The sequence below is a fragment of the Manacus candei genome, unplaced genomic scaffold (genome assembly GCF_025592945.1).
Source record: "Manacus candei isolate 608988 ecotype Guabito, Panama unplaced genomic scaffold, ASM2559294v1 h1tg000024l, whole genome shotgun sequence".
Classification (NCBI taxonomy): Eukaryota; Metazoa; Chordata; class Aves; order Passeriformes; family Pipridae; genus Manacus; species Manacus candei.
In genome coordinates, this window is record NW_026138072.1 from 1,109,458 (window position 1) to 1,132,472 (window position 23,015).

The window sequence follows — 23,015 nt, forward strand, 5'->3', positions numbered from 1 at the left end:
CCCGGCCCCGCCCGCCCCTCGCCCGGCCCCGCCCGCCCCTCGCCCGGCCCCGCCCGCCCCTCGCCCGGCCGGCCCACCTGCCGCCCAGCCCACCCCGGCGCCCGTAGCGAAAATGGGGGGCTCGGCCCACGCCAATATCCGTAGGATCTTCCCGCGGGGCTTTATCCTGCTAGATTTACCAAAAGAGCGACGAACGGTTTATTTCTCTGTGCAACTCCTTGAAGTGGTTTCCTTCTCCCTCGCCACCCTTAAGCGTACTTAATATTGGGACTCGATTGCCTGTGGGCTTACGGTAGGGTTTATAAGCGGTATGTTTATAAACTCGTTGATTATGATTTTCAAGGCTAGAGATCAATCGATAAATGTAAAAAGGACAACTGCTGTTGTCTTGCTGAATGACATGAAGGACTGTGAAGAATGAAAGTTTAATTTATCTTATTTAATTACACTTGACACCATCCATTTCAAAACATACACTAGTGAGGTTTGCCCGATTTCTTTCTATGGTGGCTGGGTAACTAAGGCCTGGAGTAGATCAGCAAAAACTGTAACTGAAACCTTGTCACATTTGCTCTTCACATGGATCTGGTTGTTCTGGGTGACAGCTTGGGTAAAGAGACAAGTATGTATCTTGCTGAGTCAGGAAAGAGTGCTGAAATCCACCTGGATGAGAACCAAGTGCCATCATCTATCCCAAGTGTTAAAACCTGGATCCAGCTGCATAAATTTATATAAAGACACATAAAAAGTGGCCATAATTTTGAAATGTGTAGAACAACTGCAATAATTTGTCTACATCTGTCACCATCAGGAAAATTGAATTGAAAAAATGCAAGGAAGCCTAGATGTAGAAAGGAAGCAGATGAGTAAGTATTATATTAGTGTAATTAAATTATAAAAGGTTCTAGACCACTTAAAAGGAAAGCTGGCATACTACCATGTTACAAGCCAGACGAAAGCAAAACAAAAGTAACTAATGCAAAGAAACGGCAAGAAAGACCATGACTGCATTCAGAGTTGGGTATGGAAATGTGGCAAGGTATGGGTGGCACTGAAGAGCTATAAGAAGAAAAAGGCTTATAGGGTGGGCAGGATCAGGTGTATTCTGTGCAGAAGAGCTCTGACTTTGGTTCTCATTGCCACTGGATGTAATTTTTAATCTTTTTTTTTTTATTTTCTCCCACATATACTGTGAGTCTTAGATGTTGCTTTCAGTAAGCAAAAGGTCTGATTTGTCCCAGCAGGCACCAAGGTGGTGCCTTTCTAGACAGTAGGAAAAAAAATCAGTTGCAAGACAACTTCAGAATTTAGGCCTTCATTTAATTTTCTCTCTATTCACTTTCTCATGTACCCCTGCCATTTTATTTTTTTTTGGTAGCTGTTTTGGTGAGCTAGGGGATATAATTGCAATTCAGTCATCCCTAAAGACCAGATAAAATTAAGCTAAAATTAAACTCTTTGGAGTTTCTATGATTTTGGTGTTTCTCATAATACTTAAAGTATCCTTTTTTTCACATTAAGGATTTCATAGTGCCTTCTTGGGAGAGCTAGAATTCTCTGTAGCACACTCAGCACAGAAAAATGCTCTCCTACAGGTATAAAGCAATGTGATTGTAGCTGATATAAGCCTTCCTGGAGCTTGCAATATCTTAAAGGAGTTGTGCAACCTTAGAAAAAACATAATATAATTATGCTGTACAACTTGTGAAGATTAGGGACATATCTTATTTTCATATTCTCCAACAGCAAGACAATATATATTGAATAGTATTGAAGACCTCTACATACCTTTTGTTTCCTATTAAAGTACAATGTTCCTGTTCTTTTCTGCTAGTGTTTAGTCCCTAAAAATATTAAGGAAAAAAAGCATGCCAAAATTCTAGGCTTTTTTATCTTAATAGTTTGTCTTTCTTTTTTTTCACTTCATCAAATGTAATTCTATGGACATGACCTTGGAAAAAAAAAAGTTGATAGCACAGGATCCATGGAAAGTTAAAGAAGTGTTTAAAAAAAATTAGACAGGTGAAATAAAGATGTTTCAAGCATCCTGATGAGCAAGCTGTTTTTAATTTCATCTTCCTGTTATAGAATGACAGAAATTGGCTTTGATCCTGTATATGGAGTCAAGCTGGCACTTTCTGTATGCACAGCTATATAAAAACCCCCAACCCTATAATAAAACTATCCAAATAAAATGGAAAAGAAAGGTAGTCCAAGCCCATGGATCATTCCTGAAATGTTGAAGTTATTTTAAAAATTAACTCGACTATGGAAAAAGATCAAAAGACATAATACTTTGGAAGACTAGCTGCCTGTACAGCTACCAAGCACAGCTGCTGAGCAAACAAAAATCTAAATTCTGTTTAAACCATTTTTATCTTTTTCTGATTTTGAGAGATCCTGGAGTCACTATGGAATTAACAGAATGCATGTGTGAAAAAATGTCAGTACACTTTATCTGTAAAGATGTACATTCTTTAGCTATATTGATCACTGTTACGGAGTTCTCAGAGGAGATCATGGTCAAGATTGTATGCGTGACAAAATGGGTTTGATTTTTGGGTTTAATTTTTTTTAATGTTAATGTTAACATACAGAGGAATCAGCCCTGAAAATCTGAACACTTGCCTGGGAAACAGTGACATGCATTGACATGTATTTTTTTTCCCTGAAGGCTAAAATAATCCAGATTACTATGTTGTAGGCCTAGGATCACACATAAATACATAAGTAACTATTCTTTTGACAAGTTATTGCCACGTAGTGACCTAATATTTATGTATCCCTTTTTCTGAACATTCATTTCCAATCTGTAGAACCCTTCTAACAATATTTTAGGTCAATTACTTAAGAACATAGCAAGTAACTTCACAGGCTAGGAATATTTTCAATGCCTCAATTTTGAGGTATTTCAGTGTTTCAGTGCTGGGAGAGGCAGAGCAGTCCTACCAGAACACGTACAGTACCATGTAGCGCAGAGGGTAGCAGTTGGAAGCTTGCCTCTTCAGAATCCTTAAAAAAGATCATCAGAGACTGTAGTTCAGAGAAAAAAACAATTCAGTTTAATTTATCTAGACTTTCGATTTTTTCTGCCTAGGTCACCCTATTATTATAATTTGTGTAAGCTTTGGTGAACAGTGGATTTGATCCATAGAAAACTAACGAAGTGCCTTTTCCTCATAGTTTATGGTGACCATAGATAAGAAATTGCATCACAGGGAATTGACAGAATTGTGGGTATTGCATTTTTTAAAATGCTTTGATAAAACAACAATATTTAGCAAAGATTTCAAAAAACAGGTGCTAATAATCTACCTAAAATACAAGTAGATTAATTGAATGTGCTTTTTTTTTTTTTTTCATTTGAGGCCAGTCCACCAGATGGGAACTTTGCAGCTATTTTTCAATACCATAAAGCCAGGGACTAAATACAAAATTTCAAAACACAAAGTAATCAATTCCTGTCTAAGGTCTCTCATCTTAATGAGAAAAGAATCCAACAGAAAATGTAGTATTTCTAAGTTCAGTGAAGAGCCAAAGGAGGCACAAGGAAATGCACACGGCTGTGTCTTATGTGTGTAAATTAATGTTACTAAGTACCCAAAATTGCAGAATTTTTCCTATAACATGGAACCTCTGCTTCCTGACATCTGACCTCAAAATCTAATATATGCTGTACAATATAGCCAGATGAGAAAAAAAAATAAAATTCCTTTGATGAACTGACTTGTAAAATAAAAAAACATGACTTCTTTGACAGATGCTCTCAATGTCCTCAGGGGCAGACCTAATGGGGTACTGGTTTTTATTTTTGGGGGCAGGATACTTGCTTCATGGCAGTAATGTCTTTTTACTCGGAGATGCTTTTTAATCCAGTGTAGGTTAGCTCTAGAAACAGAACCCTTACTGGTATATTTAATTAATCCAACCCACTTTTATATTTTTAAAGGCATATTTATTTCTATTCTAGTAGCTCTAGAGAGATCCTTCTCATCTACTTAGAACTTCAGTAAGATTGCCAGTAGGTGCTTTATCATCTATTTGCATGTTTTTTCTACTGTCTTAACTAAGACACTCTAAACCGTATCAAATTAGTCATTCTTCTCCATGTTCTCCTCAACTGAGCTTTTTCAGAATAGTTGAATTATGGGTTAAAATTTATTACTTGTAGGTAAAATGGTCTGGATTTGGCCTAAAATCAACAAGGAGAGGGTTTTGTGGTTCTGGTTGGTTGGTTGGCTTTTTTATTAATGAAATCCTGTGCCAGATCAATGGGATTTTTAACCTTGTTGGAGTCAATGGGATCATAAGATGTGTTTGTGTTTGCTAGTTTTATGGCCCCCTAATGCTGAATATGCTTTTTTCCTACCAAAACCCAGTTTTGTCAACTAAATGTTTTTTATTAGCCATTTTTCATTGTTGAGATCAGAACTCATCTGTATTGAACTAACATAAAAGAGTAATGACAAAAACAGAATTCTGTGATAATGGCTCACTTGTTATACTTTTAAAACCTTGGATCTGGAACACAACATTCTAGATCACATTTCATACAATACTTCTATGTTTTTTCTGGTTACAGACATTTAATGTTACAAGAAGGTAAGTAAGCAGAGTAAGAAGGTGGCATAAAATGTGTTTCACAAATTTAATTGATAGGTATGGGCTATTCACCGAAGACTGAAGGAAAGGCAAGCTCTGAAAGTCATCATGGGCAGATAAAGTTTTACAAAGTCCAGCAGTTCTCATTTGCCAAGAAAGTATGGCAGCATATCTGTGAAGTGATCATGAGCCAGCAGTTGTGTAAATCCAGGTGCCTACTGTGGTTATGATTTTAAAAACAGTTCTTCCTTTTCCTAATTATTCAACTAATTGGGAGTCCATGAAAAGAGCTAGACCAACATTACACAAAATGTCAAGGATGAGTATGAACAGTATATATTTCCTACAGCACCCTTCTTTAGCCTCATGTGAGAAGGAGTTTTGGTAGTAATAAAAAATAAATTAATATTTCATGATGATTAAAAAAGTCTGAGTTTCTGCAAAGCATTTAAAAGTGTCAGAGAATATCAGCATAGCAAGGATGAGGTTTGTGTTGAAGGATGATCTCTTCATGGGCAAACTTGTATTCAGTAACCAATTTTTAAATGTTCATAGAGAAGATAAATACATCTACACTCTGGAGTGGTGGCTTACCTTTTGATTTCTGTAATAGCTTGCCACCTGCTGACTCAGAAATGGACACTGCTTAAGGCAAATGACTGAGAGGAATTTGAACTGGACCTGACAACATATTTTCAAGGTTTTTGTGCTCTGGATCAGGCATTATTGTTTGCCGATGTGACTTCATATTGGCTGTTGCAAAAGAAGAAAGGTATTTATTATTGCTCTTTGACACACCAATATCTACAAGGTAATTCCACTTCAGAGCAAGCTTACTTCACAGTAGCAGTGGCATCTGACCTCCAGTACCATGTGAAAAGACTGCGTCCTCACTGTAATGGCAATCACCACTTATAGTCTTGAAAAAGATTATAAGAGATTAAAGGTTATATTTAATATACTAAAGCTTAATAAAAGGTTATATTTTATATACTAAGAGGTATATGCTAAACATACACCATTTTATTAGTGTAATATTAATTTGTTCCCAAAATGAAGATGATGATATTTTCTTGCCATGTTGGAGTAACATTGTTTTATGTTGCACAAAATGCATATGTATTACTATATGGTGATGGTGAAGAAAGGGAAAATTATAGGATAATATTCTACTGCTGCTCCAGCAACCAGGCAGAATGCCCCGTTATGTGATCTATCATACAAGTAGCCATGCTAATATGTATGTAATTATAAAATTATTGATTCTTGCAGATAGTTGCTCTTTACCACTCTTCAGAAATGATATAAATGAAATTGAAGGGCTCTGTTCACCCACACACCACTTGGAGATTTATTTTAATGAAGGCATAACGAAGCAGAACACTTTCTTGAAAGAAGATAATGATAGCAAATGACAAAATTATTTTAGAACTCAAATCTCTTGGTAGCACATTGAAATAGATGAGTGGGCGAACACTGTTTTAAAGAACATTCAGCAAGTTTGAGGAAATAGGTTAACTTAGATAGCCAAAGATCTGAAGGGTGAAGTTGAGAAAGGCATTCAGAATTATTGGCTATACAACTCTCAAAAATGAGTTACAGACACATGTTCTGACCTTCTGGCATTTTCAAAAACTTGGAAATGTTCTGTGTCCTTGACATCCTTTCTAGGCTGAGCTAAACAATCAGCGTATTCCCAATTCATCCCCAGGAGCTTTATCACAAGATTTGGCACATTAGCGCTCTATGTCTAAACCTCATATTTTTTAGCTTCCTGAACATATTAGAATAATAACATACAATTGTAAACTAAGACTCTACTCCAAAAGAATGTGAAGAAAAAGTTGAAAAATATAATGATAATGCACTATAAATGGTCTGAAGGAAAGAATTCATCTTTTAAAATTTTTAAAAATCTCATGCTATCCAATAACTAACCTTTCTTTCAGTGCTTGAAGGAAGCCTACAAGAAAGAGAGGGAGTATTTCCAAGAGCATTTAGTGACAGGAAAAAGGGGAATGGATACAAACTAAAAGAGAGTAGATTTAGGTTAGATATTAGGATTCTTTACTGTGAGAGCAGTGAGGCATTTGAACAGGTTGCTCAGAGAAGTTGTGGATGTCCCATCCCTGGAAGTGCTCAAGGCTGCATGGAGCTCTGAGCAACCTCGTCTAGTGGAAGGCACCCCTGTGCATGGTAGGAGGTTTGGAACTTTAAGGTCTGTTCCAACCCAAATCCTTCTCTGATTCTATGATTCTAAATCTACTTTCTTTCAACCATTCCTCCTTGTCCTATCACAACATGCCCTTGTAAGCCCGTCTGGCTTTCTTGTAGATCCCCATTATGCACTGGAAGGCTGCTAGAAGGTCTCCCTGGAGCCTTTTCATTTCCAGGATGAACAACCCCAGCACTCTCAGCCTGTCTTCATTGGAGGAGAGGTTCTCCGCTCTCCGATCATCTTTATGGCCCTCCCCACAAAGGGGACGTCCATGTCCTTCTTATGTTGGGGATCCCAAAGCTGTAAGCAGTACTCAAGGTGAGGTCTCACAGAGCAGAGTACAGGGGCAGAATCACCTCCCTTGACCTGCTGGTCATCCTTCTGCTACAGCCCAGGACATGGTAGGCTTTCTGGGCTGCAAGAGCACATTGCTGGGTCATATCAAGCTTCTTATAAACCAGCATCCTGAAGTCCTTCTCCTCAGGGCTGCTCTCCATCCACTCATTACTCAGCCTGTATCCATGTTTGGGATTGACCTGACCCAGATGTAGGCCCTTGTATCTGGCCTTGTTGAACTTCATGAGGAACTTCATGAGGTTCACACAGGTCTCCCTCTCCAGCCTGTCCAGGACCCTCTGGATGGTATTCATGCCCTTCAGTGTGTTGACTGCACCACGTGGCTTGGTGGCATCAGCAAACTTGCTGAGGGTGCTCCCTCTGTCCATGTTGCTGGCAGAGATGTTAAACAGCACCAGTTCCAATACCAATCCCAGAGGAATGCCACTCATCACTGGTCTCCACTTGGACATTGAGCTGTTGATCACAACTTTTTGAGTACAACCATCCAACCAATTCCCTACCCACTGCGTGTTCCACCAAATCCATGTCTCTCCAGTTTATAGACAAGGTTGTCAGGCAGGACACTGTCAAAAAGCTTTGCACAAGTCCAAGTGCAAATGACATCAGTTTTTTTCCCCTCATCCACCAACTCTCATAGAAGGCCACCAGATTTGTCAGGCACAATTTGCCCGTAGTGAAGCCATGTTGTCTGTCACCAATCACTTTCCTGTCCTTGATGTGCCTCAGCATAGTTTCCAGGAGGATCTGCTCCATGACCTTGCTAGGCACCAAGATGAGACTGATTTGCCAGTAGTTCCCCAGATCTTCCTTATTTCACCTTTTAAAAATGGGGGTTATAGTTCCCCTTTTCCTGTCAGTGAGATCTTCACTGGACTTCTCAAATAGTGACTTAGCCAATTTCTCTGCCAGTTCCCTCAGGACACATGGGTGTATCTCATCAGATTTACCTCAAGATAAACCTGAACCTTAGAGCTTTCATTCTGCCCATCCCTTCTCCATGCTTTGCAACTTCTGAGAAAGAATTTCTGCAAGAACTGGGATAGTAAAGCCATCAAAGGATGGCTTCCATACCCCAGGAAGAAGAGGGTGACCACCATGTGTTGCCATGTCTCCATGGCTGACAAATCACAGCCCTCTCTGAACTGCAATTAAATGAATGCCAGTAGCTGTAGCTGCAAGGAAATATATGATATTTGAAAAATGCATATGGTTTGGAGGCAATATTATTTTGAGACTTGAAGTTTAGCCACTGGGCTTTGGTTCAAGCTGCACTGGAAGTCATAGGCCAAATTTGCATGATTGTAGGAAAGCCTTAGACAGCCAAGCACCTGTCTCAGTGCATTAGTTGCAGAAATAGCCTGCTAGGAAAAAGGAGGGGAAATGAAAGCAGTGCAGTGCAGAGGAGCCAGGTGAATGCTCAGTGTGATAAGTAAATCTTTTATACAGCTGTTAATTTACAAGAGACTATATTTTACTAAAAATTATGCAAGCAGTTTGTACAGTTCTATGGTCATTGTTTTACTATGTCATATGAGGGATGTTGTTGATACTAGTTCACAGGACACATGGCAATTACTGACACTCTAAGTGTCTTCTTTTCTACCTTTTAACTATTTTAGTCATGTTTATGCCTTTCAGTGCTTCAGTTTTTTAGGTCTGTGAAATGAGGATGATCATGCTTGCTTCTCAGCAAGGATGAATCTAACACTAGTAAGGGAACAGTGCTGTAGAGGAGGTAAGGATTTGTAGTTTATTAGTTACAGTAGCCAAAGGAGAAGACTTCAGGCTTTGCCTCAGGGCTTTACTCAACCTGGTAATTAGCTTCTTAGAAATCCTTTATCTAGAGATCAGTAAACTGCATAGCAAGAAATAGAATGAAAAACACAAGAAACGCCTTTTATTTTTTTTGACATGTTAAAATGAGGTTTTTTAGCACAATGTTGTCGTGGAAATGTTGCCGGACCTGAAGTAGCTGACTTTTCCAGCCAGATAGAAATTTGTAGTCACCAGCAGCAAGTAGGACTTCAAACTGTGCTTTTAGCAAGCTTTATAATGAAGTTTATGCATGGTAATTTAAGCATATTTTAACTGCTCTGACAGAAATGTCCTGTGAGAACAAACAAATCTTTCTGAAAATAGCCTTTAGAGAGGTAAAACACTTCTGAGAAAAAGCAGTGGAAACGCTTTGTCATCCAAGAGGACATAAAGTCCCTCCATGCATCAGGACTTAACTGCAGTACAGAAAATTTGCATGGTAAGGTTTTCAACTGACTGAAATACAAAAGTATTCTAACAAGTGAGCAGCTTATTTTGTCCCATGCTGGCAAAAGTACTGCGTGAAAGTGACCCTTACACTGCTGCTCAGTGTCAGCTCAGCAAGCTCAAAAGCCTGCAGAAGGCAGCAGCTGAAAGTATTCAAGAAGCTCTTTGCATTTTTTCCTTTATTTATACATAAATTCAGATGGATCAGTGTGGGTGTGTATGCATGTGCACATCCCCCTACTTTTGTCCTCTTTTCACCTGCTAAAGAACATAGAGGATCTGGGACCAAGTGTGTAGCAGAGTACTGTATTTCAAGCTAATAGATTCAATTGTAGGTTCGCTTCAGAATTTTCACAGAGGTGTTGCCAGTTCTCCAGGTTCTCTAGATCTGGAGACCCCATAAAGATATGAACATGACAGTAGTGTCTCATATTCCCATGCAATCAACAACAGGAAGGAGTCAAATGTTCTTTGTCAAAGCAGGAGTTGCATCACAGGAATCATGCTGTATCATCCTCACAAGGTCTGCTGATATTGGGGAACTCCTTTTCATCTAATGTGCCTGTGCGGTATTCCAGTTGCATCATTTGCAGTCTAAAAAGATCCTGATTAATCCTAAATGCTGTTATTTTGGATTGCGACCACATGTTTTCTTGAAAATAAAAGTACATTCTGCATTGAAAATGAAAATTTAGTATCAGGGATAGTCTGTTGTAGCACTGATTTGCCTAGTCTCAAATTTTATGAATGTGAAGGTCAATAGTAGTTGACTGTACTGTTACACAGTCCCAAGGACAAGACAATGAATAATGTAAGTTTTTTTGGTAGAGGCTGTATGTTGAAAATAACCATCTGAAATTTTCTTACTTTGTGGTGAAAGAGTATGTAGATAATTTGGGGCTGATAATCCTTTGTACTGGCTTGTTGAGTCACCTTTACAAGAAGGTAAGGACATACATATGGGGAGGTATTTGTCTGGTGAAATGACTTGCAATGGTGGGTTGGTCACTTAGCTTTTCAGATCCAATGCACAGGTGTTCCCAAGCTGCAGGACACAGCAAAGAATTCAAGCTAGATAGAACAAGGCACAAAACCTCAGAACATGGGAGTTCTGAGTGTTTGTGCTGAGAAATATAAAATCACAGAATCAATTAGGTTGAAAAAGACCTCTGAGATCATCGAGTTCAACCTTTGACTGAACATCATCATGTTAACTAGACCATGGCACTAAGCACCATGTCTTCCCTTAAACACCTCCAGGGATGGTGACTTCACCACCTTCCTGGGCAGCCCATTTCCCTTATAAACTAATTAGAAAAAACAAAGCCTTCTTCAACTTTGCCAGGTCATCATGGCATTTACATGTAAAGCATGACTTTTCTCTTCTTTGAAGTTTAGTATTTTCTGCTAATGAGGAAGTGCTTTGGATGGCCTGGTGTAGCAGATCTAAAATCTGAAAATGCCAGGGTCACTATTTTTCTTGTGAAACTGTTGTGTGTAATTGAATACAAATTTTTTGTTTGCAGATGCCATCTGGGTAATAGCAATAGTGCTGGCAGAAAGTTCTTAGGTGGGCTATCTGCATGCACCCCTATCTGTAAATGTTTTATGAACATTACAGGTCTGCTGCAGACTGACAAATCAGTTTCAGAGTTGTGGCTGTGTATAGCTATCGGTACAGTGCCTGTAAGTTGTCAGCCCTTCTGTTTTGCTAGTCTGTGGATTCAGCCGGCCTGCATATATCAAGATCTCAATGTCTTTTTCACATTTGCCCTTTTCATGCATCTAATAGGCTACAGTAAAGCTATGTGATCCCTAACAGTTTGTCAGTAAAAGCTGATAGGTAATTTGCCAAAGAAGAGAAAACTAATACAAAGCTTAAACAAGACTAGAAGACAGAAAATATTTTCCCTTGACTCCCTCACTGCAGGGAAACTGGAATTACTTTGTCCTTCGTTGTTTTCTTGATAAGAGGACAGACTTACTGAATTTGTGCCCAGTTAGTAATATCAATTATTTGGCATTGTTATAATTTATTATTATAAGCGGTGTACTAATATGTATTAATACGCACTTTGTTCTATTTTCTCTTGTTCTATTTTCTTAGATTTTGTTTATGTGTGCTTAGGGACCAGTCCTATTCACCTCATTTTCTGTTTTATCACAGAACTGATCTCATTGTGGTCAATGGGATTATTGGAATTACGCTAGAGAAACTTCTATGATATTATATGAAATAAAATATAATTTGTATGCATATTAGGCCACTTTTTTTTGTTATTGTTCAAATTTAGGTCTAGACAACAGAGGACTACAGTAGCAATAAGAAAAACTCTTAAATAGTTAGGGTTTTTCTACACTAATTCAGTGCTTGTTATTTCCCTAGCATACTTTCATTTGTATAATTTATTTTGCTGAATAAACATCATCATCATAACTAGTAAAATAATTCCAGTGCTTTTATGCAAGAATAAGATTTGTATCATCCTTTTTTTAGGAGCTGTCATATTAAAATAAGGTGACTGCTTCTGATTGCTTACCTTACTCCATATATATATAATTTAATATACTCCTTAATGCTGCATAGGACTTCTAAAATTCAGTTGTTGGCAAATAGGGACTCGACTGGAAATAGTTCAAAATTGCTTAGGTTTTGTGCTCTCAGCACAAATAGATAGATTAGTTTGGTTTTTGTCATTCTGTGTCTGCCTTTGATTTGTCCATCTTCAGCACTTTGAAAACTCAGCTTCAGTATCTCCAGCTGGATGCCCCACATCACTTCGCACTTTGAAAATGGTAGTCTGATCGTTGTGTCTTGATTCTTTCCTGAAAGCAGTAAAGATCATCTTTAATGCTGTGTTTTCCTCATTTCATCCACTCATGCATGTCCTTTGTGCTTTAATTTGTTGTTTTATATGCATGTGTGGTAGTTTTCCAGCATGCTTTGCTTTGTGCACTTTGATCTGCAGGCTAAGCATGATGGATTTGTCTGTCACACTCTCTCTTTGAGCTCAGTAGAAGTGTCCTTGTACCAACAGGCACTCGTTTTACTTCGCTGCACTGCAAGAGAGCTTACACAAGCAATCATAATACTAATGCTGTTCTAAGAAATAATTGCTGAGGCATTCATCTTTAAAAAGAGATATTTTCCTCCAAATGTCTTTGAAACAAGGCAGCCCTACTTTTAATTTTGCTATGGACTCTCTGAAGTCTCTGACTTCAGCAAGCTGGATTATGCTGTGCTGTTACTACTACTCTCATCTTTTTTTGTGCCTGAGCAAAAGACGTAATGTTTCAAAAGTCTAGAAAGTCTTCAGTGCCTATAGTGTACAATTCTTTATTCAGGGAGACTCAAGAAGGATCTCTGCTATTCCTCTGTATTATAAACAATTTTAAATTTATTTAACGTGATATTGGGTACCTTACATTTGATAGGAATGTTACAGAGAAACTGAATTACAAAGAACTTTATTTTCACAGAATGATGTTTTCTTCCCTCTTTTTATTTATTTTTGATCCATGTTGTAGAATGAGAGAGAATCTGACTGTGCATTATCTGTAGGTTCAGTTATGAAGTATTTGAAAATGTATCTGATTTTGGTAGAATATCTGGTGTCCTTTGTACGTGCTCCAGACTTGAGAGAGGAGAATAAATAAGAAGGAATACTGTTGTGACTGATGAGTCAGTTGTGCTACTGTTGTCAGATATATGAACTGTCAAGCTTATTACAAGACCCTGGCGATCAGGCTGACATTAACTGCAAAGTCATTTCTGTATCTGTAATCTGTATGTATTTCAACTGAGCTCATTGCACAATCTCCTATATACCATCCATAAGAAACATGCATCAATATTTTCAGTGTATGGGAATCTTCCCAGATTTCCGAAATAGATTCCTTGTAAAAACACATGGTCTGCACCTAAGAAAAGAAAAAAAAAGCTTTTTGTTTCATCCAGGTTTTCCTTCTTAGATTCCTCCACACAGTGAGAAAACATCAGGTTCAGCCCAAGCTGGCTATTTTCCAAGTAAGTGCAAGTTATCCTATGCTGCCCTGAATCATATTTTCCCCTGAAACTCTGTTCAGAGAGAGTGATCCTGAAGGTGTGCCCAGATAACATGATGTGTGTGTGAAGAGTAAGGTGTAGGTTGTGAGCAGGTAGGCAGTCACTGCTCTTCAAACTTTGATGGAATTCTAGGCAATTTCCCTGAAAAGAAGGCTATTTTTTATGTGTGTGCATCCAACACAGCCTTGCACAGCCTTGAAAAAGAAGTAAAAAGAATTTTGTTTTTGTTGTTTTTATCAGCCTACTCACAAATTCCCTCCCATGGCTTAGACAAAACACTGAACATCTACATTTTTATATCAATGACTCTTTGCTGAAATCCAAGTACACAAGAAAAAAGTTATTACAAGCTCCTAAGTACATTTTCACTAACTGGTTTTACATGTTTGAAAGAAAAATCTAAGACTTGCTATTTGTTACTAGAGAATTCAACACATACTCTCAAAACAAGTGTGAAAGGACTATAATGAAAGGTAGATTATGATAAACAGAGTTGTCTTTATTCAGTGTGTATTCTGTTTTGTTTTGGGCATAGAATAAATAACAACTGACAGATTTTAAAGCAACTGGACTATGTTATTTAGAAAAGATGATGGGAAAGGAAAGAGAACGGAACAATCACTTAGTAATGGAGCTTTTGACAGAGTTTTCTTCATGCTTCCTATTAACATAATTGAACTGTAATCTGTGTCATTTTCTGACTACATCAAATGGTTGTTGTGGGGAAAGGGAACTGTTTATTGGCAATTTAATTAGTAGTGCTCTTAACTGCTTTCCTTATGCTGAAAACAAGTAATAATTATTACTATTTTATGATTCATAGAATCATTTAGAACACTGAGTCTAACCATTAACCTAGTCCACCACTAAACCGTGTCACCAAGTGCCACATCTACAGGTATTTTAAAAACCTCCAAGTATGGTGACTCAAATAGTTCCCCGGGCAGCCCGTTCCAATGATTGGCAGCACTTTTGGTGAAGAAATTTTTTAAATATCTAATCTAAGTCTCCTCTGGTACAACTTGAGGCCATTTCCTCTCGTCGCTTTTATCTGGGAGAAGAGGCTGACACCACCTGGACCCAACCTCCTTTCAGGTAGCTGTAGACATCAATAAGATCTTCATGAGCCTCCTTTTCTTCAGGCCAAACAACCCCAGCTCCCCCAGCTGCTCCTCATAGGATTTTTGCTTTAGACCCTTCACCAGCTCTGTACATAATAAATTGGTTGTTAAATAGCACCAAAACATATTTCTAATCAGATGCAACTGAAGGAATCAAAACATATAAACTCTCAATTAACTGTAACTTACAATTAATCATTTATCTGGGTGATGTGATCTAGTAAGGAATTTCTGTGCTATGGAAACAAAACTATTTGTAAGCAGTGTTTAGCAAGTAGTTAGGATGCAGACAGAAATCCACAAATCCAAATCTTGTAGGACACCATTAAACAGCTGTGTTTCATGGTGTGGATACCTCACAAACAGGATGTAGTGCAATAGTCTTATGCAGGGATTAATTCAGACTCTGAGTACATAAGGCAAGGAAATGACAATTAATTGAAACACCACTGTGCTGCAAAGTGTGTGGATTTCAAGGGTGGACCTGGGATAAATGATCTGTTTGTATTGCTATTGAAGTGTTTAAGGTGACTAATGAAGGAAATGTGTATGCTTATCACTATCAAGAAAAATCAGTTTTTACAGATTCAGTTACCACAACAGAGCAGTTTGTATATGTATCTTCAAATGTAACAAATACTGTACTTCTGAAATTTACAATTATAACTATTTAATGAAACTCGACAAGTAATTAGAGTTGCTTAATCAAACTTCAAATGCCAATAGCTTCCAGGATTAGTTTCCACTGAACTTTATTTTTTTTTTTACATCTATATTTTTACATAGTTTTTAATTACAATGACATGTGATATTTTCTTACACAGGATCAGAACATTGATTTTGCAGAAATAAACAGACCTGAAGAGACACGGGGAATTATGTGATACTATCTCTGCACTTTCAGTAAAACATTCATATATGCATTACAAGCACTGGGCTGTTCCAAACCAACAGCCACCTTTTGCTTTTTCTGAATTTGCAGTTATGATTCATAAAAAGTAGAAAAAGTATCATGGGAGGACTGGTGTGTATCAAGAAAAGCTTTAATTTTATCAGATGTATTTATTTCCTGTACTTTTTGTTGTCCATCTTCTGTGTGAAGAGAGCATTACCTGTCTCCCAGAGTGGAAGAAGAACCTATTGAGACTGACTGTAGTGGGGAAGTTTACTTTCCCTGCTGGAGTATCAGTCTAATAGCTGTGCCTACAGCTTCCTTAAGCTCTTCAGCAGCAGATGTGAGGATGTGAGAAATTCTTGCCTCATTACTGTGAGTTATCAGGACTGGAAAACAGACTGACACAGTCAGTCACAGTTGTTTTTTTGTGATTTGCCCTCTCTTCTGATGCCCTTCTCCCCACAACGTGCTAATTTTCTACCCACTTTAAGGGGGTCTTTAACGTTCCTCATGGATGAGTTGCTAGCATTTTTTAACTTCAGCAAAGAAATGTATTCTCTAGTCGTGTTCTCAGAAATAACAGAACACTTCCAACAAAATTTTGTCACTAAGATTAGGTGAAATTATCAGTCCTTAATAGGCAGCTGGTATATACAGCTTGAGCTTGGGTGATTAAATAAAACTAGAAAGCTGAAAGACATGTCATTGGAACAGAAAAATGCATGCCAATTTAGCACTTGCTAAATTTGACCACTGTTATTTATCTTAATGTCTTTATGACATTTAAAAAAATGTATTTTATGGAACAAGCTTGTAGCAAGAATGAACTTACTAGTTTAGTTGTAAAACGCTTTAAGTACAAGAAGTAGCAGGTCAGAGCCATTTAAAGGAGCTGATGATTTGACAGAAAATAATACAAATAATACAAACTTGCTTAAATAAAGCTCGAACCAGATGTACTGGTCTTCACTAAGGTATTTTCTAAGGTTAGAGGATGTACATCCACCTTTTTCCCTGGCATTGCAGTAGTCTGCTCAGTTCTCTATGCCAAGTACTCTTAATCTCGTAAGAAAATACTGTACCAGAGATGGTGTGCATGGCTGACTTTGGCTCAGGCTGACATAAATTATTATTGCTTTTCAACTATAGAGGCATTTATTTGAGGCAAACTTTTCTTATATTTACAGACACTGACCAAAATTCCATGGATGGGAAAGCAGGAGAAAAGGTCAGTATTTGGTAAACTTCAGTCTATGTGTTTCTAAGCCACAGGTAGGTGTGTTGTGTGGAAGCAACAGTGTCTAAAGCATCCTTTCTGTGTCCCTCAGCTGCTTTTGTGTGGATCCCAAAAAGTCAATGCAGAACTGTGTTAGATGTTACCTGCCATCTATAATGGCTCAGCAGGGGTGGGCAGGCTTATTCTGCACTGGAGCATTTAGGAGAATGTATCACTTTGCAGTATGCTGCTTTGTCTGAAGGCTGTCATTTCATTATGTGATGAGGGAGGTGCCCCAGCTGGATTTTCTCATCCCCTCAATCCAGGTAAATGATAACATCGAAGTGGGAAGGGGTCTCAATCTTTCTTTTGTAAATATGATTGCTTTGGGAGGATGTCAAAGAGGAAACAGCAGGAAGGGTACATAATGCACAATTAAGTAATCTTACCTTTACTGTGGTAAACCAGACCTGAGTACTTATTCTTTGTCTGCCAACTCCTTTATTTCATCTTGGGCTTTCTGTAACCAAATCAGCTGAATGAGGACTACTAATCTCTGGACTTTAAATGTCTCTGTGCTTCAGGAGAAGGAAAAAAAGAAGCAAAGAGTATCTGTGTTCAACTGAGGAGTGACAAATATATTCTCCTACCTGTTGCTGGTTCACGTGTTCTGAGAAGAAATTGAATGCATAGACAGAGCACCAGTATTTTCAGCATGGAAACCACAAGTCTTGGAAAGAAAGTTTTCCACTGGTTGGTCCTCTCTTCTGCCAATATATGCATCATCATCTTTACTGCTTCTTTAGTGTATCACAAATAAGGTGTTTTTTTAGTCAACTTTCCAGGAAAACCAGTTCAGATATCCCATGAAGATTCTTTTGATGTTTCCATTAAATAAAATTCACCCTGGAGAATATAAGACCAGTAAGAGTTCTTTAATATCTAATTCATTACGTTAAGTTGGTCATCTATATGGGAAGAAACTATATTGCGAATATTTAGACCTTCATTTAAATGTGAATTATTTCAGAGGTTTTAAATTCCAGATCAAAATAATCAAACAATTTCAACATAACAATAAACTTACCCTTCCCCAATGCAGAAGAGTGTGCAAAAATGTTTGCTTAATAAGTTTAAACTCCTGAGATGGGTATGCTCAGCAGGAGCAAATGCATCCTGTGCTTAGATCATGTAGCGGACATCAGCGTGCTTGTTTGCTGTGGGGCCAGACTTAAAACCTCTGCAATTATACTCAGTCTGAGGATAGAAAATCTTTGCTGTCGACATAGCAGACCAAGTGATTCAGTGTTCAAGGTACTTCAGTGCTGCCTGAAATAGAGAAGAGGAAGCAAGGAGGAAGGATGTTTGTTTTGGTAAAATCTGGGATAAGATTATTCTGGGAGTTATTGAAAAACATTGGTCACAGTCAGCACAGGCTCATGAGGGGAAAGTCCTGCTTAAAAAATTAATTTCCTTTTACAATGTTGTTACCCACCTATTAGAAAAAGGGAAGACGGCTGATGTAACCTGTTTAGATTTCAGTAAAGCTTTTGATATTGTCTTTTACAGTATCCTTCTGGACAAAATGTCCAACACACAACTGGATAAACCTGTCATGCAATGGGTAAGCAACTGGCTCAGGGGCCAGGCACAAAGGCTTACAGTAAATGGAGTAACATCAGACTGGCAACCTGCCACTAGTGGAGTTCCACAGGGCTCCATCTTAGGCCCTGTGCTCTTCAGCATCTTCATAAATTACTTGGATGTAAGACTGGAAGGTATTCTAAGCAAGTTTGTTGATGACATTAAATTGGGAGGAGCTGTTGATTCCCTTGAAGGCAGAAATCTTGACAAATTACAGGGCTGGGCAGTCACCAACTGTATCAAGTATAACAAGGGCAAGTGCTGGATTCTGCACTTGGGATGGGGCAACCCCAGATGTTCATACAGACTGGGGAATGAGATGTTGGAAAGGAGTGCCACAGAAAGGGACCTGGGGGTCCTGGTTGCCAAGCTGAATATGAGTCAGCAGTGCCCTGCCAGCCAGGACGGCCGACCATGTCCTGGGGGGCATCAGGCGAAGCATTGCCAGCTGGTTCAGGGAAGTGACTGTCCTGCTCTGCACTGGTGCAGCCTTGCCTCAACTCCTGTGTGCAGTTTTGGGTGCCATAATATATCACAGAATAACAAAATGGGTAAGGCTGGAAGGGACCACAGTGAGTCATCTGGTCCAACCTCCCTCCTCAAGCAGGGTCATCCTAGAGCACATGGTACAGGATTGTGTCCTCATGTTCAGACAGAACTTCCTGCGCATCACTTTCTGCCCACTGCCTCTTGCCTTATTGATTCGTACCACTGAGAAAAGCCTGACTCCTTGGCAGCCCTCCTTCAGATACTTACAGGCATTGATGACATCTCCTCTCAGTTGTTTCTTCTTGAAGCTGAGCAGGCCCAGCTCCCTCAGCCTTTCCATGTAAGAGAGATGTTCCAGTCTCTTAATCATCTTTGTTGCCCTCCACTGGACCTGCTCCAGAAGCTCCATGTCTCTTGCTCTGAGGAGCCCAGAACTGGACACAGCACTGCAGGTGAGGCCTCACCAGGGCTGAGTAGAGGGACAGGATCACCTCCCTCAACCTGCTGTCAATGCTCTCCCTAACGTATCCCAGAATACCATCAGCCTTCTTGGCCACAAGGACACACTGCTGGCTCATGGACAGCTTGCTGTCCATCAGGACCCCAGGTCCTTCTCTGCAGAGCTGCTTTCCAGCAGGTCAGCCCCCAGCCTGTACTGGTGCCTGGGGTTATTCTTCCCCAGATGCAGGACCTTGAATTTGCCTTTGTTGAATTTCAGACAGTCCTTGTCTGCCCATCTCTCCAACCTGTTATAACAAAATCTTTTAACATAATGTTCAGAACAAATGTTTGTTTTATGTTATCATCCCTGTTACTGTGTACAGAAATTCAGTAAAAGTTCAAAAGCACATAATTCCCTGCATCAAGTTCTTTTCTTTGCTGTAATCCCATTGCCCTGAGGGTTGTAAGCATACATCTGAAACCTCTGGCTCCTGCTCACTGAATAATAGTAAATATTGATGTAGCAAATTGGTCAAGTTGTTTATGTGGCAAATTTCTTGCACACTCAAAGCCTAGAAGTGTGTTCATTTACCACAGGGTGCTTGGAGTAACTTGGAACAAATTTAGCTAATTAAGTTAATACTAGAATGTATTTGTTATTATCCGAGCACTAGGGCATGAAAAATACAACTCCAGTGGGAACAGAATGGAGTGGTTTCAAGAAGTTCACAGAACAGGATATATTAGTGATAGAAGAGACTTTAAGAAATCATTTAGTCCATTTCCCTTTTGTAGTTACAGCTGTCATCACTATTGGCATGTCTGTCTAATTTGTTGGTAAAAAATCTCCAGTAATGCCAAGTGCACACTCATATGCAAATACTATAAATATGATATTTAACTATCAGTTTATTTAACAGAATTTATAACATCATCAGAAGAGAAGTCTGTTGTGGCCAATTATTCGGCCTTCAAAGCACATTCTGATCTTGAACTCAACTAAAGGAGGATCTCCTAATGTACAGAGATCATCTGTTGTGAGAGAGATTTAGCAGATCACATGCCAATCTCCATTCTGATTTTTGGAGAGTATGGGAGGGCTAGTTACTGCTTTCTGCTGAAATTTTGTGCTTGATGGTCTCTGTCAAAATTTGCATACACCTCTGGCTTGGTTCAGAGTGGTCTATTATTAGCTGAACACAGAAATTACTTTTACTCTTAGGACCTGTACCATGTGAGGTTTTTTTTCTGATGTAACTGAGAATACGGGCTGCTGTGCTTAGGATTTTTTTCATATAGAGAACGAGTAAATTAAATGAACATTTTTCTTTCAGCCATTAAATGGCAGAACATTAAAAAGTTTCATCTTGTAGCAAAATTCCCATTGATGTGCCTGAAGCAAGAACACACATCTAATGTGTATAATGATTCCACAGATTTTCCTGATGAGCTTTTAATGTACTATTTAGCTATGGCTTTTGTGTCTCAAAAGGTACAAATTATTTTTCTCTCTTGCCCTGTATAAAAGCTTGATGCTTGCACACATTGGTTACTTCTTTACTCAGCAGCTGTCGTCTCATCAAGATTGTGTTATCAGGTAGTGTGGCAGGCCATACATATTCTTTAGGGCTGATGTGGTTTGCCTTCTTGTTCTTGTAAATTCTCCATTATAGTGATCACCTCCTCGTAATGGTTTAGTGAGTAATCTTGCTGTGTGTTCTTTAATTCCTTAGGTAAAAATGAATACTTCCCTGCATCCATCTGTCAGTGGTTGTGTTAAGACACAGGAACTACCATTCTGGGTCAGAGCTGAGGTCCATTTAGGCTTGTATCCTCTCTCTAGTAATGGTCAGTACCAGAAGCATCATCAAAATGAACAAGTGTTTCCCTCCCATTGCTGTGAGTTCTCTCCTGCCCTGAAGCATGTAGTTGCTTTACCTTCCAGTCTCTCGCTTCTTTTCTCTTCTTTTTAACTAGTCATCTTTTTTCGTTTTGGTATTGCTTTTGGTTTGGTTGGTTCCTTGCTTTCTTTTTGTGAGTTTTTGTTGTTATTGTTTTGGTTTGGGGTTTTTTTGTTTGTTTGTGTTTGGTGGGTTTTTTGCTTGTTTGTTTTTTAATCCTAATTTAGTTTTGGCCATAACAGCACATTCTGATAATTACCTGGTTTCTCAGTAGCAAAATCAGAGAGTAGTGGAGTTTTGCTATGATACATGTTGGTCTTCGAAAACAAATAAGGTAATTGCACTTCTGCTAGCAATGGTCTGCTGGTGTTGATGATAAGAAAGTGAAAAGACAGATGGAAGCAGAAATACTGAGGCAGTCTAAATAAGAATGTAATGTTCTGTCTAGAAGAGCTGTTTTTTTAGAAGTGCAGCTTTAAAAGTACTGATATGGTATGTCTGTGGTCACAGGAACTTCCTAGGGGTACCAGAGCAGTGCAACGACAAGGCTTTATTCTGACATACCATGTAGTGCTAATGAAAAGGGTGGAAGAGGAAAAAGAATGGAAGTAGGAACATCTTTTCTCCCTTTGCTGCTCATATGTTGCTGTTGATTCTTTCTATCTGCTTCTCCGCAGATACCATTTAGATAGTGAGCAGTTCATTTTGCTCAACAACAAATGCAAGCTTTTCTTATATTCTGCATCAGTTCTCATGAAAGAGAGAAGGCGGATGGGTGTGGAAACTGAAGCTCTCTACCTACAACAAAAAAACCACATACATACACCACTGTAAGCAATTCTGTGCTGCCTGATGTGTTGGGGCAAAGAGGAGCTGAGTTTTCACTGCATTAATGTTCTGTTTTCTGTGCCATTATTGTTAATAGGATACCTATTGCGGGTCACCATTCATTAGGAATGGGCTGGAGGGTACTAAACAGGTATCAGATGACAAGTGGACTAGTTTTTAACCCAATCAGGTTAGAAAAGTTAATGACTTTATTAAGAGGAGTGTCCTTGGTATGTGGCATCACCTTAGTGGTTTACCCTTGAAGAAGGTTATTAATACAATTCTGAAGTTGGGTTCATTTTTTCCTTCAAGGACCATAAGCATTTTCCTTGATTTTGGCAAGATTTTTTTTCATAGAATCACAGTGAGCTGGAAGAGACCCAAAAGGATCATATGAGTCCAACTCCTGGCCCTACACAGGACAACCCCAAAGAATCAGACCATGTGCCTGCCTGTATTGTCCAAATGCTCCTTGAACTCTGGCAGGCTTGGTGCTCTGACCACTTCCCTGGGGAGCCTGTTCCAGTACCCAACTACCCTTTGGGGGAAGAACTTTTTCCCAGTATTCAACCTAAACCTCCCCTGACACAACCTCAGGCCATTCCCTCAGGTTCTGTCCCCGGTCGCCACAGAAGAGAGATCAGTGCCTGCTCCTTCTCTTCCCCTCAGTCTCCTCTCCTCCAAGCTGAACAGACCAAGAGACCTCAGCCACTCCTCATATGGCTTCTTCTCTTTTCTGTGAAGTGACAATTACTTTGACTGAAATGATCAGCTCAAACTGCTTAGACATTCAAACCCCCTTTTTCAACATAAACATGTACAACCCTAATTTGTAGGAATTTACATCTTTAAAAATTATTTCAATGAAGTAAACAGAGTTCTTTAAGTAGTCTGCAAAAGTGTTGGTCTGCAGAGTTTTGCTTCATGCTATGTTGAATCTGTCCTACCTCGCAAAATATTTTGTTTCATAAA

The 23,015-nt window shown here is 38.9% G+C and overlaps 1 long non-coding RNA gene across 2 annotated transcripts; it reads left to right on the top strand.

Moving 5' to 3' along the window:
- The first annotated feature begins 58 nt into the window (after positions 1-58).
- LOC127471482 (uncharacterized) lies at positions 59-22,475 on the top strand. 2 transcript variants are annotated; one of them, XR_007904670.1, is made up of 4 exons: positions 59-292; positions 16,712-16,752; positions 17,325-17,561; positions 21,893-22,475. It is a non-coding gene; the product is annotated as an uncharacterized LOC127471482 (long non-coding RNA). The 2 variants fall into 2 exon arrangements; XR_007904669.1 differs by lacking the exon at positions 21,893-22,475 and having other exon boundaries at positions 69-292; positions 17,325-17,766.
- The last annotated feature ends 540 nt before the right edge of the window (positions 22,476-23,015 follow it).